Source organism: Sciurus vulgaris, assembly GCF_902686455.1.
Source record: "Sciurus vulgaris genome assembly, chromosome: 4".
NCBI classification, from domain to species: Eukaryota; Metazoa; Chordata; class Mammalia; order Rodentia; family Sciuridae; genus Sciurus; species Sciurus vulgaris.
Window position 1 is genome coordinate 39,259,733 of NC_136464.1, and position 12,046 is coordinate 39,271,778.

General features: G+C 37.1%; 1 protein-coding gene across 3 annotated transcripts in view; it reads left to right on the top strand.

Moving 5' to 3' along the window:
- Nucleotides 1-5,273, top strand: part of LOC306660131 (uncharacterized protein) — a 309,182-nt gene extending 303,909 nt beyond the window's left edge. For all 3 annotated transcript variants that reach the window (XR_013763549.1, XR_013763550.1, XR_013763551.1), the window contains one exon: nt 3,507-5,273. The gene's annotated coding sequence lies outside the window, so the exon portion shown is untranslated. The remainder of the gene's footprint in view (nt 1-3,506) is intronic.
- The last annotated feature ends 6,773 nt before the right edge of the window (nt 5,274-12,046 follow it).

Sequence of the window (12,046 nt, forward strand, 5' to 3'; positions counted from 1 at the left end):
TGGTCTGATTCCGAGGTCCTTAATCCATTTTGAGTTTAGTTTCGTGCATGGTGAGAGATAGGGGTTTAGTTTCATTCTGTTGCATATGGATTTCCAATTCTCCCAGCACCATTTGTTGAAGAGGCTATCTTTTCTCCATTGCATATTTTTGGCACCTTTGTCTAGTATGAAAATATTGTATTTATTTGGGTTTGTGTCCGTGTCCTCTATTCTGTACCATTGATCTACCTTTCTATTTTGGTACCAATACCATGCCGTTTTTGTTACTATTGCTTTGTAGTAGATTTGAAGATCTGGTATTGCGATACCCCCTGCTTCACTCTTTCTGCTAAGGATTGCTTTAGCTATTCTGGGTTTCTTATTCTTCCAGATGAATTTCATAATTGCTTGCTCTATTTCTGTAAGGTATGTCATTGGGATTTTAATTGGAATTGCATTGAATCTGTATAGCACTTTTGGTAGTATGGCCATTTTGACAATATTAATTCTTCCAATCTAATGCATTTTTATACATAAGTGATGAATCTTTGGAAAGAATAATTAGGAAAACTACCCCATTCACAATAGCCTCAAAAAAAAAAAAAATACTTGGGAATCAATCTCACAAAAGAGGTGAAAGACCTCTACAATGAGAACTACAGAACACTAAAGAAAGAAATTAAAGAAAACCTTAGAAGATGGAAAGATTTCCCATGTTCTTAGTCAGAGCTCATTGATTACCAAATTTACCTGCCCTTATGAAGGACTGCAAGCATGGAGCTACTAATTAATGCCACCTGGGCCCTTGCTTGGCTGAATCACCTTGGCCCTCCCCCTGCCCATTGCTTCTCACTTTATGCAAAACCAGGCCTAGTCACCTAGGCAGGAAGGAGAGATAAGAGGGGAGGAACTGGAGAACAGAAGAGACTTTAACCTATAAAAGATGTAGGGTGTGCTCACTTCTTGGGACTTTAGAACATCAGCCATGGCCCCCTTCTTCCTCCCAGGAGATGTCTGTATTATTACCTTTAAATAAAACCTGCTTAATATGCTTGTCTTGGCGTGCTTCTCTAGTGTTCAATCTTCAACATTAGAGGGAGCAGAACTGGTCGCTGTTAAACAGCGGTATCGGTAGGTTGGGTCCACTTTAGCAAATTCCCTTAGTAATCTTAAAGAAACAAGAGGTCTACATCATGGGCAACAGGGACAGTTCTGTTCTGGCGAACTCTTCACTAGAAAAGAGGCCAGAGCCAGTGCTGCCTGAGCTTTTATTGTTAGTTTGCTTTGGATTTGAGGTGTTTGATTTGAGGTGTTTGAACTTCCGGGTGTATAGTTGGGGAATCCAGCTGGATTCCTCCACATTTTATTTGCTCTGCAGGGAAACTCACAAAGCATGAAAGTTTTCATTATCTTCTGTAATACTTGAGGCTGAACAATTATGAATGTTTTGGTGCTGAAAATAAAATTCTTGAAGTTTTATGTAGTTTTTCTTCTCTTTATCTACACATTATTTTTTCCCATGGTTTTCTGATGGATAATATTTAGGGTTGAGCAGAGATGAAAATTATTAGAAAAAAATAAGATAAGGAAATATTTTCTTTGGATGATAGAAAGGATTATTCTAATTTTTTCTCATTCTTTTTAAACACAAGTTCTCCTGTAATCTTTTGGTTATATGTTGGCGATTTGGGGTGCCTGTGATTTTGGAAGGCTAAGAGGGGCCAGGATGGGCTTCAAGGACTAGAGATTAGTAGCTTGCTTCCTATAGGCTTGTACGGAAACTCTGAGCTTTAAAAAAGAGAAATAAAGGGTACTATCTGTATTAGGTACAATAAATAGGCTTTATCTCACATGCTGACTTTGAGAAATTTATAATAAGGGTCACAGGCACCATACTGAGGATTAAGAGGCCTAGGTTTCTCTGGGTAGAGTATTGGCAATGAGGGAAGCAAGCAGAACTCTCCTACAGTGCTGGTGGGAGCATAATTAGTACAACCACTTTAGAAAATAGTTTTCCATTATCTAGTAAAGTAAAATTGTATGTCTTCCTATCTGGTGAGTCTACCCTTCATGATCTACTCTAGGAAACTTTTGCAATGGGCACTGAAGAAAATTACATGAGAACATTCATAACAGGATTGTAATAGCCCAATCTGGAAATAATCAAAATGTTCATCAATTGATACATAAATCGTGGTTAGTTTATATGGTGGGATAGTATAAAATGATGGCCATAAATAAACCACAGCTTCATGAACCAATGAAAGAATCTGACAAACATAATATTGAGCAGGAAAAATATCTCGAAAGAAAATATACAACAAGTTTTCATTTGTACAAAGGTTAAAAATGGGCAATACAAAACTAGGTTATTTAGGCATTGTCTTAGTCTGTTCCTCTTTCTATAACAAAATACCTTAGATTGAGTAATTCATAAATAACAATTTATTTCTCTTATCTATGTAGCCTGGGAAGTTCCAGTACAAGACAGCAGCGAATTTAGTGTCTCTCTGTTTCCTAAATTGCCTTCTAGCTGTGACCTTCCATGGCAGAAGGGGCCAAAGAACTTTCTCCCTCTGTCCTCTTTCATAAGGGCATTAATCCCTTTTGTGAGATCAGAGCCCTCAAAACCTAATGATTTCCTTAAAGGCCCAACTTCTCAATACAATTGCATTGGGAATTTTCAACATAAGAATTGGAGTGGGACATAGATATTCAGACTATAGCAGGGATGTATGTGTAGGTGGTAAAACTGTAAAAAGAAGGAACAAAATGATTATCACAGAAGTTGGTGCTGTGTTTCCTCAGAGAACAGTGAAATGTGGCACATCATGAGGGAGACCCTTGTAAGCTGCTACTGATGTTTCAATTTTTAACCTGAATAGAGCATAGATTATTGATTGTTATTTGTTATTATGTAAACTACAATATGTTATATAAATAATATATATGTTTATACATAAACTATAATATGTCATATAAATTATATACATAATAATATGATATGCTTCAAACATTTTTTAAAGTACTGAAATCTCCTGTTGGCACAGGGGTAAGAAAGGGGCAGGTACCATGCAGAGATCAACACTCTTCAATATGAGCCTTTCAGCTCATCAAGCTAGAAAAGTGTCAGAAATTTCGGGAGAAATGCAATGTTCAAGGAAAAAATGCAATGTGTTTAAGGGTTCTTTATGATCTCTTGGGAAACACAGGCTTGGTAGCAGGTAGCACTGAATATACAAGGGCCAGATGAGAGAACATCCCCCAATAGTTAGGGAAAAACAAAAATAATTTACAGGTTTGAAGGAAGGAGTATATTTAGTGTCTATGGTGGGATGGAGCATTCTTAACAACACTGTTGCAAATATATTAAGTTGATTATTTTTTCTGATTATACTTGCTGAAGTAGCATATTTATGTTAGATTTTCAACCAGGATTCCCCAGAATAATTAATCAAAGTTTGCCAGCAATTCAATTGAGGATTGGAAGCATGCCTGATTCCATTTTCTCCTACACTTTTCTGCAGGGTAAGTAAACATGAACAATCTTCTTCTCTGACTGGAGAAAGGTGCCAAGGACAAAACAGAACTTCCCAGATATCAGATGACTCCAGGGAGCACAGGTCAGGGCTCATGGTTGTGTCTGTTTCCCCCAGCTGCCTAGACTGTTGGGTAAGAGGATCCTGGAGAGTTCAGAGGATGAACTATTTTAAAAACTGGAATTCTTCAAATGTATGTTCACTCTACCTGATATTGTATCCTTAGGCAGTTATTTTTCATTTATTTAAAAACAATCTAGGGTTTTTAATACTGATACTTGGGAACAGAGGCGGGAGAGTACTAAAAAAGTGACCAGATTCAATATACAAGATTTGTGGTCATAGATCTGCACCCGAATCTCACAGAATTTTACCAGTGCATCTTTGAAGCTAGAGAACAAATCCTAGAAAGACCATTTTTAAATTGGCCATGTTTGTAGGTGATACCTGATAGTTCATTTTAAGATGTCCATGTGGAAAAAGACTGGTTTGTGGACTCTGTAACAATTTCATGAAACACTTCATCAACACAACTAATTTGAACACTAAAATACTCCTATGCACAACAGTGGGCAATTGATTCTCAGTAAAAATTGATTGCTGTAATGGAAGTAAAGGAGTAAAGGCTTTTTTTCTTTCTGCAATAATCAAAAGCAGGTTGTAGAGTTGACTTGGGAAATGAGTAAAGGGCATATTTAAAAGTGAGTTATCTGACACATGTAATCACAGAATCTCAGAGCTGGAAGGGGCTGTCAGGGGATCACTACATAGTAATCAACTTGTGGAAGTGGGAGTGATTGTCAAAAGGTCCTGGACCCCATGCTGACTGGCTAGTCAGGTGCATTGACAGTGGAGTCCAGAATCCTGAATTTTAACCAGCTTCCCTGAGGATGCTGTCCAAAGGACCCTGCAGTATTCCCTAGTCAACCTCTCCTTCGCAGATGAGAGTACAGCAGCCAATGATCTAATTCAAAGCGATAAGCATCCAGCACATACTACCTACTAGGCACAAAACAGAGTAAACTGCTCTTCATTTTCAAAGGCTGATCATTGAGATAAAAAGACTAATGTACCCTGTGCTTTTCCAGGACAGCAAGCAAAGCTCGGGGGAACAGCTCCTTCTGCAGTGTAAGGAAAGGGACCAGTGGTATAAAGTTGGAGTTATAAAGCTTCACAGGGGAGGACACATTTGACATAAGCCTTGGAGGATGTGTTCTGGGTGGGCACCAGGCATTTTCTAAGAGTGGGCACGAATGTTCCTGTTTGGATAACATTGATAGATTAGTGTTCCTAGAATAGAGGGTTCACACATGTAATTATTGTCTGTACTAATAATCATAACTGTTATTAATACTAAATATTCTATTTCATTTATTCTTTACAATTACCCTGCTAGTCGGTATTATTATCCCTATTTTACAGATGGCCACTGTCAGGCAAGTTAAGTGACTGACTCAGGATCACAGAGCTAGTTTGTTACAAAGGTTGAGATTGAAATTTAAAAGTGGGACTCTGAGGATGAGATGAATTATAAAATTAAAACTCAGCATGAAAGCTCCCCTAGATATTAAGCAAACTGTCCAGAGACAAACAGATACAGTATAGTCTAGTAGGTAGATGCCTTACAATCCCCAACTCTGAAGGGCTGCCTTCACCCATACATGGGGCAGAGCAGAAGAAGCAGAGAGAGGTGGGCATACTGGTTCTCACACATATATAGAAGCTACTAAATTGTAAAGAAAATTAAAATTAGTAAACAGCATAGTATAAAATGAAATTTCTCTGGTATATGTTAAAGTCCATGATGCTTAAGTAAGATTACAAGTTGTATGTTGTATCTTAAATATCTTTAGTAATATGGCACTGAAATAAGATCATGTTATCACAATTAAATAGTCGTTTTATTCTTAAAAATATGTTATGTTTAACTTCCTTATGGATCTTTATATTGAAATCCTTTTAGAAAAATCAAGTTGTAAAATGCAAACTCTCTGGCAGATTTATGACTTGCTTTTCAGAATAAATTGCCAATATTTACTAGGAGAGGGATATTCTTCTATTGGTTATTCATTCATCTACTTACCAATCAATGAGCATTTATCAAGGGATTGCTACATGTTAAAGTGCTGAGTTGTGCATCACTTGAATTTACATCAAGGTAGAGCTATGCAGAATATGAATATCACTGGGAAAGAGTTTGCTACACATACAATCATGTTGTTAGGGTTTTTGATTAGGTTGTAAAGCAATGCTATCACTACAATTTTATAGATGAATTTTTTACCATTTTGATACAGTTCCATACTTTGGTGGAAGCACAGATAGAACCATGAAGTTTGTCTGATCACTGTGATCCATCTTCTTAATCTAAGGCTATCCTTTATTCACATGGAATTTTTTGTAAACCCAGAGAATTTAAACAACTGGGGATGAAACTAGAAAATCTTGTACCTGCATGATCGTGTACACCTAAATTCCCAAGAAAGAGGTCAAGGGCAAAGGCATAAGGCTTCTTCCCCTGGACCGAGGTCACTTGCTCTGCCCACCACTGCTTCTCAATCTCTCACTCTATAGATGCAGGATCCCACCTACTCACACTCCCTGCCTTAGCCAACTTGTCCAGATTGACATCCTGATTCCACCAGTTATGGTCTAGAAAAGAGCTTTCAAGATCCAACTTGATACAGTTGGAACCAGAAAGAAAACAACCAAGGACACTTGTCCCAATAAAACATGGTGTTGTCATGGAAAAGTGAGTCTAGTGTTCATCAAGAGAATAAAAGTGATGATAAAAATGTGACCAAAGGCAAGTAGGTAATTAAAAAATACACACAGGTGCATTTTGGTGTGTATTCTCTTCAGGCATCCTACAGCCTAAGAGGCTTCTGACTGCAGACATGAAGTTCAAATAAATATCAAAGTTAGGAAGTTTAAACACTGTAAGGTTAATAAGGCATTTTTCAGATTCGTTCCTTTTTGTATTGTACTTCTTATAGTACAAGAACAGAAAAAAACCCTCTTTGTTTGCAATATAGATTTGCATTTTAAATTTAAATGGCAGCAAAATATAACATATTTTTGAGCATAATTTATCATATTCTTTGAATATACAATTCATAAAAATGTACAGTGTACAGTTTATGTAACACCAGAAAACCAGAGATATCAATTTTTTAAGAAGAAAATTGAGTCTTATTCAGAATATTTTAACAATAATTTCTTAATTTGAAATTGAAATGTACTCAATGGATATAACATTGTCACAATGCAAATATGTGTAGTTAATAGGAAGGAAAATTACCAGCTTTAACAAATTATGTAATTGATTTTTGTTTCATGAGATTGAAAAACTGTCAAAATTATTAATATGACATGTGAGCTTATTTTGTGGACATACTGTATTTTTCAAAGTAAGATTTTAACTTGCCAGTGAAATGTTTTTTGCCACTTCATGTAAGCTAAGTCACCATCACTTTTAGCTAGTCATCACAGGCTACCTTGTGAGGATTAAATGAGTCTTTCAACAAATATTTTGAATGCCTGCTATGGCACTATCCTGGGAACTGGGAATACAGTACTGAATTCAACAGACAAAAATGTCTGACTTCCTGGAGTTTAAGGACATTCTATAGCTCATTAGAGAAGGATGCAGGCTATAGAGAAAAATAAAGCAGGTATGGGGAGGGCTGGGGCAAGGCGCAATTTTAGGTGAGATGGATGGGGAAAGCGTCAAGGAGATAGAAAGGATTTGAAGAGGCTGAGCCACCACTTCAAGTGCTTCAAGCAGAGGCGGTAGCAGATGCAAAGGCTTTGAGCAGCACCCTCCTGGTGAGCTCAGAGTACAGTGGAGTGAGAATGTTCAAGGTGAGCTAAGGAGAGCAGTTGGAGGAGAAAAGGAGGAGGCAACTCATCTAATGTCTTAAAAAGCACTCAACGCACCTAGGTGTTTTCTCTAAAGGAGAGTGAAAGTACCCGGAGGGCTCATAGCAGAGCAGCCCCGTGTTTGACTGGTGCATTGTGGGGATGGGATTAGCATGAACGGTGCCTGATGCATAGCACCTTCCTGACAGATGACCAAGCATGGGTAGGTCTTTTGATGTTTTCACCAGGTACAAGGGCAGCAACTAAGCACTGGATCTAGATCCCTTGCTTCCAGAGGGCCCCAGAAGTCTCCAGCAGAGCAGCAGGAAACTGAGAAAGCCAATGTTTTGATGGACATAATCCATTTTATCTGCTTTGGCCTGCCCCTTGGTGTCTGTTGGGACCAAGATAATCTTATTCATGTTCATACTGTTTTAATAACTCTACTATAACTATCTCTTGAGTTGAACAGGGAACATTTTGAAATGAATGTAAATAAATTGTCGAGTGAGAAGATTGCTTCCTCCTTACCAAACTACAGCTGGTCCACATTGGCTGCCTTTCAATAGCTTCATGATGCCAAGGGTTTTTTTTCCCACCTGAGGATCTTTACACCCTCTCTTCCTTCTCCCTGAAGTGCTCTCCCTGCCACTTCTGCCCTCACTCTTCATTCCTCCTTCCCCTTTACTCCTCAAGTTAAACACAAGCTCCTGCGAAGGTGTACGCTGCTGCCTAAAGTAGCTTCACCCTATTTTCTCTCAGTATTTCTCTTTTTCTTCATAGATTGTATTATAATTTTACAAAACATGTTTATGGGCTTTTGTTCTTAAATTATTTCCAAATACTAAATGATTTATTTCATAGTATTATTTATCATAATATTATGACTTGAATGTGTCCCCCCAAAACTCTTGGGTTTGAATCTTAATTTCCAAAGCACAACATCAGGAGATAGGGCCCAAAGGAAGGTTTTAGTCATATACATGGAGCCTCAGCCTCTTCTTGCAGGAGCTGTTTAGTTCTCTCAGGACTTACTTTATTATAAAAGTGAGTTCTTATGCAGCACTCTCTCCCTCTCTTGACATGTGATACTCTGCCATATTATGACGCAGCACTGAAGACCCTAAACAGACACTGTTGCTGTGCCTTTGGAACTTAGCATTTAGAATCAAGCACCAAATATACTTCTTTATGAAGTATCCAGTCTGTGGTATTCTGTTATAGCAACAGAGAATAGAATAAGACACAGAACTCCAGAAGAATAGAATGATTGTCTATTTTATTATTAATGTCTAGAATACCATGAGTATTCTGTAAATGTTTGAAAGGTGAAAGATCAAATGAATGAGAGAATTAATAAAAGGAAACTTTTTATAGGATAGCAAAAGTAGAATTTGTATTATTATTATTTTAGTGCCAAACATTGCTCTACAGATAGGGAGAAACCTTGAGACCCAGATAATATTTCAGGGTCAAGCCACAAGCCTGGCGCAGACTTAAGTCTCTAAGTCCCTTGTCATCCATGCTCCAAGAGGACCAAGCACTCTCTTAAATGGATCCCCCCTTGCCCAGGCAGCTGAGTGGTTTCCTCCCTTCTATTTGAGTCTATATTATGTTGTGCCTTTATCATAACACTTATCAAAGTCACTTTACAGTTGTAATAAGTTGCTTAATGATGGAGATATGTTCTCAGAATGCACCATTAGGCAGCTTTATCTTTGTGCAAACATCATACAGTACACTTACATGAGACAAGATAGCCGTAATGTGACTAGGATATAATCTTATGGGACCATCATGGATATGCTGTCCATTGCCTACTTCAATGGTATGGAACTCATGACTGTACATCCCTTTCAGCAAATTCCTCCAGTACTAATTTGTGGGTACCTCGAGAGTAGGGTTCTCATTTTATTTGATGAAGGATAGATAGAACATGGTACACAGAAGGGGCTCAAGCAATGTTTGGAGAATGAAATGAATTTTCTGATTTCCAAGCATTCTGCAAGGGATTTTGCTCTGTTGCTTTTTTTTTTTTTTTTTTTTTTTTTTCCAAAAGCGGCTCCTGAGGTTAATTTAAGCCATTTACATATACCAGTTTCAATTCTCCTTAGTCCACCACATACCTTGACTGAGTTAAATATTTATTAACTCTAGATAAAGGACAATTTGTTTAGATTGTGTATACATTAAAAAGGTACAAATGACACCAATTGCCTTTGGCTTTCTTAGGGTGGGCAAAGCTAACCACAGAGTGAATGCTAATGACTCCTTGGTTGCTGCTGAATTCCAAACTTTTTAATTTCTTTGCTCTTCTCAAAGGCCAAGTTTGGGTGAGTGAAGTTGGTTCTAGAAGTATTGGATGAACAAGAAGATATATACTGAGGCAGTCCAGAAAGCTGTCACTTCTACCACCTATTCATTAGAGTAAGGCTAGCTTCCCCAAATTTTAGGTGCCCCCCAAATTTTTGTTTTAAAATAAGGATTTAGTTTTCAATACTTTGATTTACTTGGCAAGACATAATTTGACAAATTAGAAGTCAGAATGTCTAATTAGCACGATATGTTAAACCAGTTTAAAATTATCTCTAATTCACACTTTGTGATAAACCAAAGTACACTGTGAGATGTGACAATGAACATGGCTTGTTATATGTCTCCTTATAATAGAGTATATGAGATTATTACCACTATTTAGCAGAAGGGATTTCTCAAGATAAATTTAATAACTTCTCATTGCCAGTTATGAATAATGAATAATAACTGAGAATACTATCAGGTTAATGTCCTTATCACAACCAAGATTAGACCATTTCAAGCTAAGAACTATCCCTATTACAAATATTTTACTCTGTAATGCTATAATATCTTATTTATTATGTATTTTGTATATTCATTTCAATTGCATAATGAGACACTGAGGCCTAAAGACATATTTGCTGTTAAATAGTCTGATTCAAGCTCAGATCTATGCAATTCCAAATACCTTGTTCTTTCTCCACATCGAGGTTTCTCTATGATCAATAGATGGGTGAATGGATAGATGGCTACAGGAAGCAACCATGTATGTATACACAGTTCACAATTGATTAGGTGAGGGTAATTTTCAAACAAACATATGCTAACTGGTAATATTTCACTTGGGTCATAATTTGTATATAGAGGTTTGTAATAATGCTAGATGTACTTAATGGATCTGTTTTATGAATTAGTTTTAGTCTTCCCATATAGTACATAATATCCTATGAGTAATTAAATTACAGTTAGTCTGATCTAACCTAACGGGATCCTCGGTGTATAATTTGTTTATAGGCTGTCATTTTCTGGCAGTTTTGACTGTACCAAAAATAAAATTTGTGGATCAGTATTTTCTCCCACAGAATGTCAATATACTTTCTATTTAAAGCAGAAATGCTATGAAAAATGGGTTATTTCATTTATAGTACTGGGGTTGGGGTCTAATACTAGGTTCTTAAAATTACACACAATCAGAGCCTAGGTCCCCCTAGAATGCTCTACTATGCTATCCCACTGTGTTACCTGCAAGCACATGAGTTCCACCTTGTAGACATCCTAAGAGTTTTGCCTCCCCTTTTATGAAGCATCTAGCATAGTGCTATGCATGTATTGGGAACTTATTTAAACTTACTGAATGAATGGCTTCTTCCAAGGATAACGAGAACCCTTTGTTCTAAGAACTGGACTATAACGTTTAAGAGTAAGTAGGGAGGTTAGTATAATGTGGAAGTCTAATGAGATACTTACAAGGTGAATAGGAGATAGGAGAGGTCCAAAATTATGCTCTTTGCAGACATCATCCTATTTTGAATTCCAATGCTCTGTTACCCACTTATCTCCCTTTCATACTAACCAAACCAGCACATAATCTGGCCCTTGGTACGAAGCTATATGGGACTTCCAGGATCCATAATAAGTGTGGAAATAGATGTTCTCCTGCAAGAAATAATGATTAGAAAAAAAATGTTTTCAGGACAAATTCAGTAGGCTGGAGTTTGGCAAAATAGCTAGTATGCTGTTAAGACAATATAAAAATATTCTTGTTTTTATGTCCTGTCCTGAAATTTTTATTGGAAGTCAGAGACTGGTGATATTTTCGGTCTCCTCTTATGTAACAGTTTAAGAGTAACTTATGTTGCATATTTTGTTTCCTTTGAAACTTGCAAAACCAGAAAATAAGGTTGAGTATATTTTTCCCATTTAGAGAAAAATTCAGAGGTTCAGAAAAGTATATCACTCACCCAAGTAAGTATTTTTAGTGTAAAAGAAGACTTCTGGCTCCCAGTCCAGTGCTCTTCCCTCTGTGGCTCTCTAATGGTAATGATTGTAGTGACAAGCCACTGGCACTAAGCTTTGTGTGAGGAGACAAAATTATGCAGTCATTTTCTCTCTAGTGCTTTTCCCTTTGCCTCTCTCCCTGCCTACCTTCTGCTGTCTACAGCCTGTTCTTTTCTCTGTATACCAAAGGAATGAAAAGCAATGTTCAAATTAAACCTTCTTTCTTTTTATAACTGATTTTGGAGCATTTTGCATAATAGTCTGAGAGGCTATTTGTTTATTTCACTGTTTTACTATTATAGAGAAGGTTTGAGAAAAATACAGCTCTTGATATAGATAGGAATTACTCACCAGCATTTGCAAGATTGAAA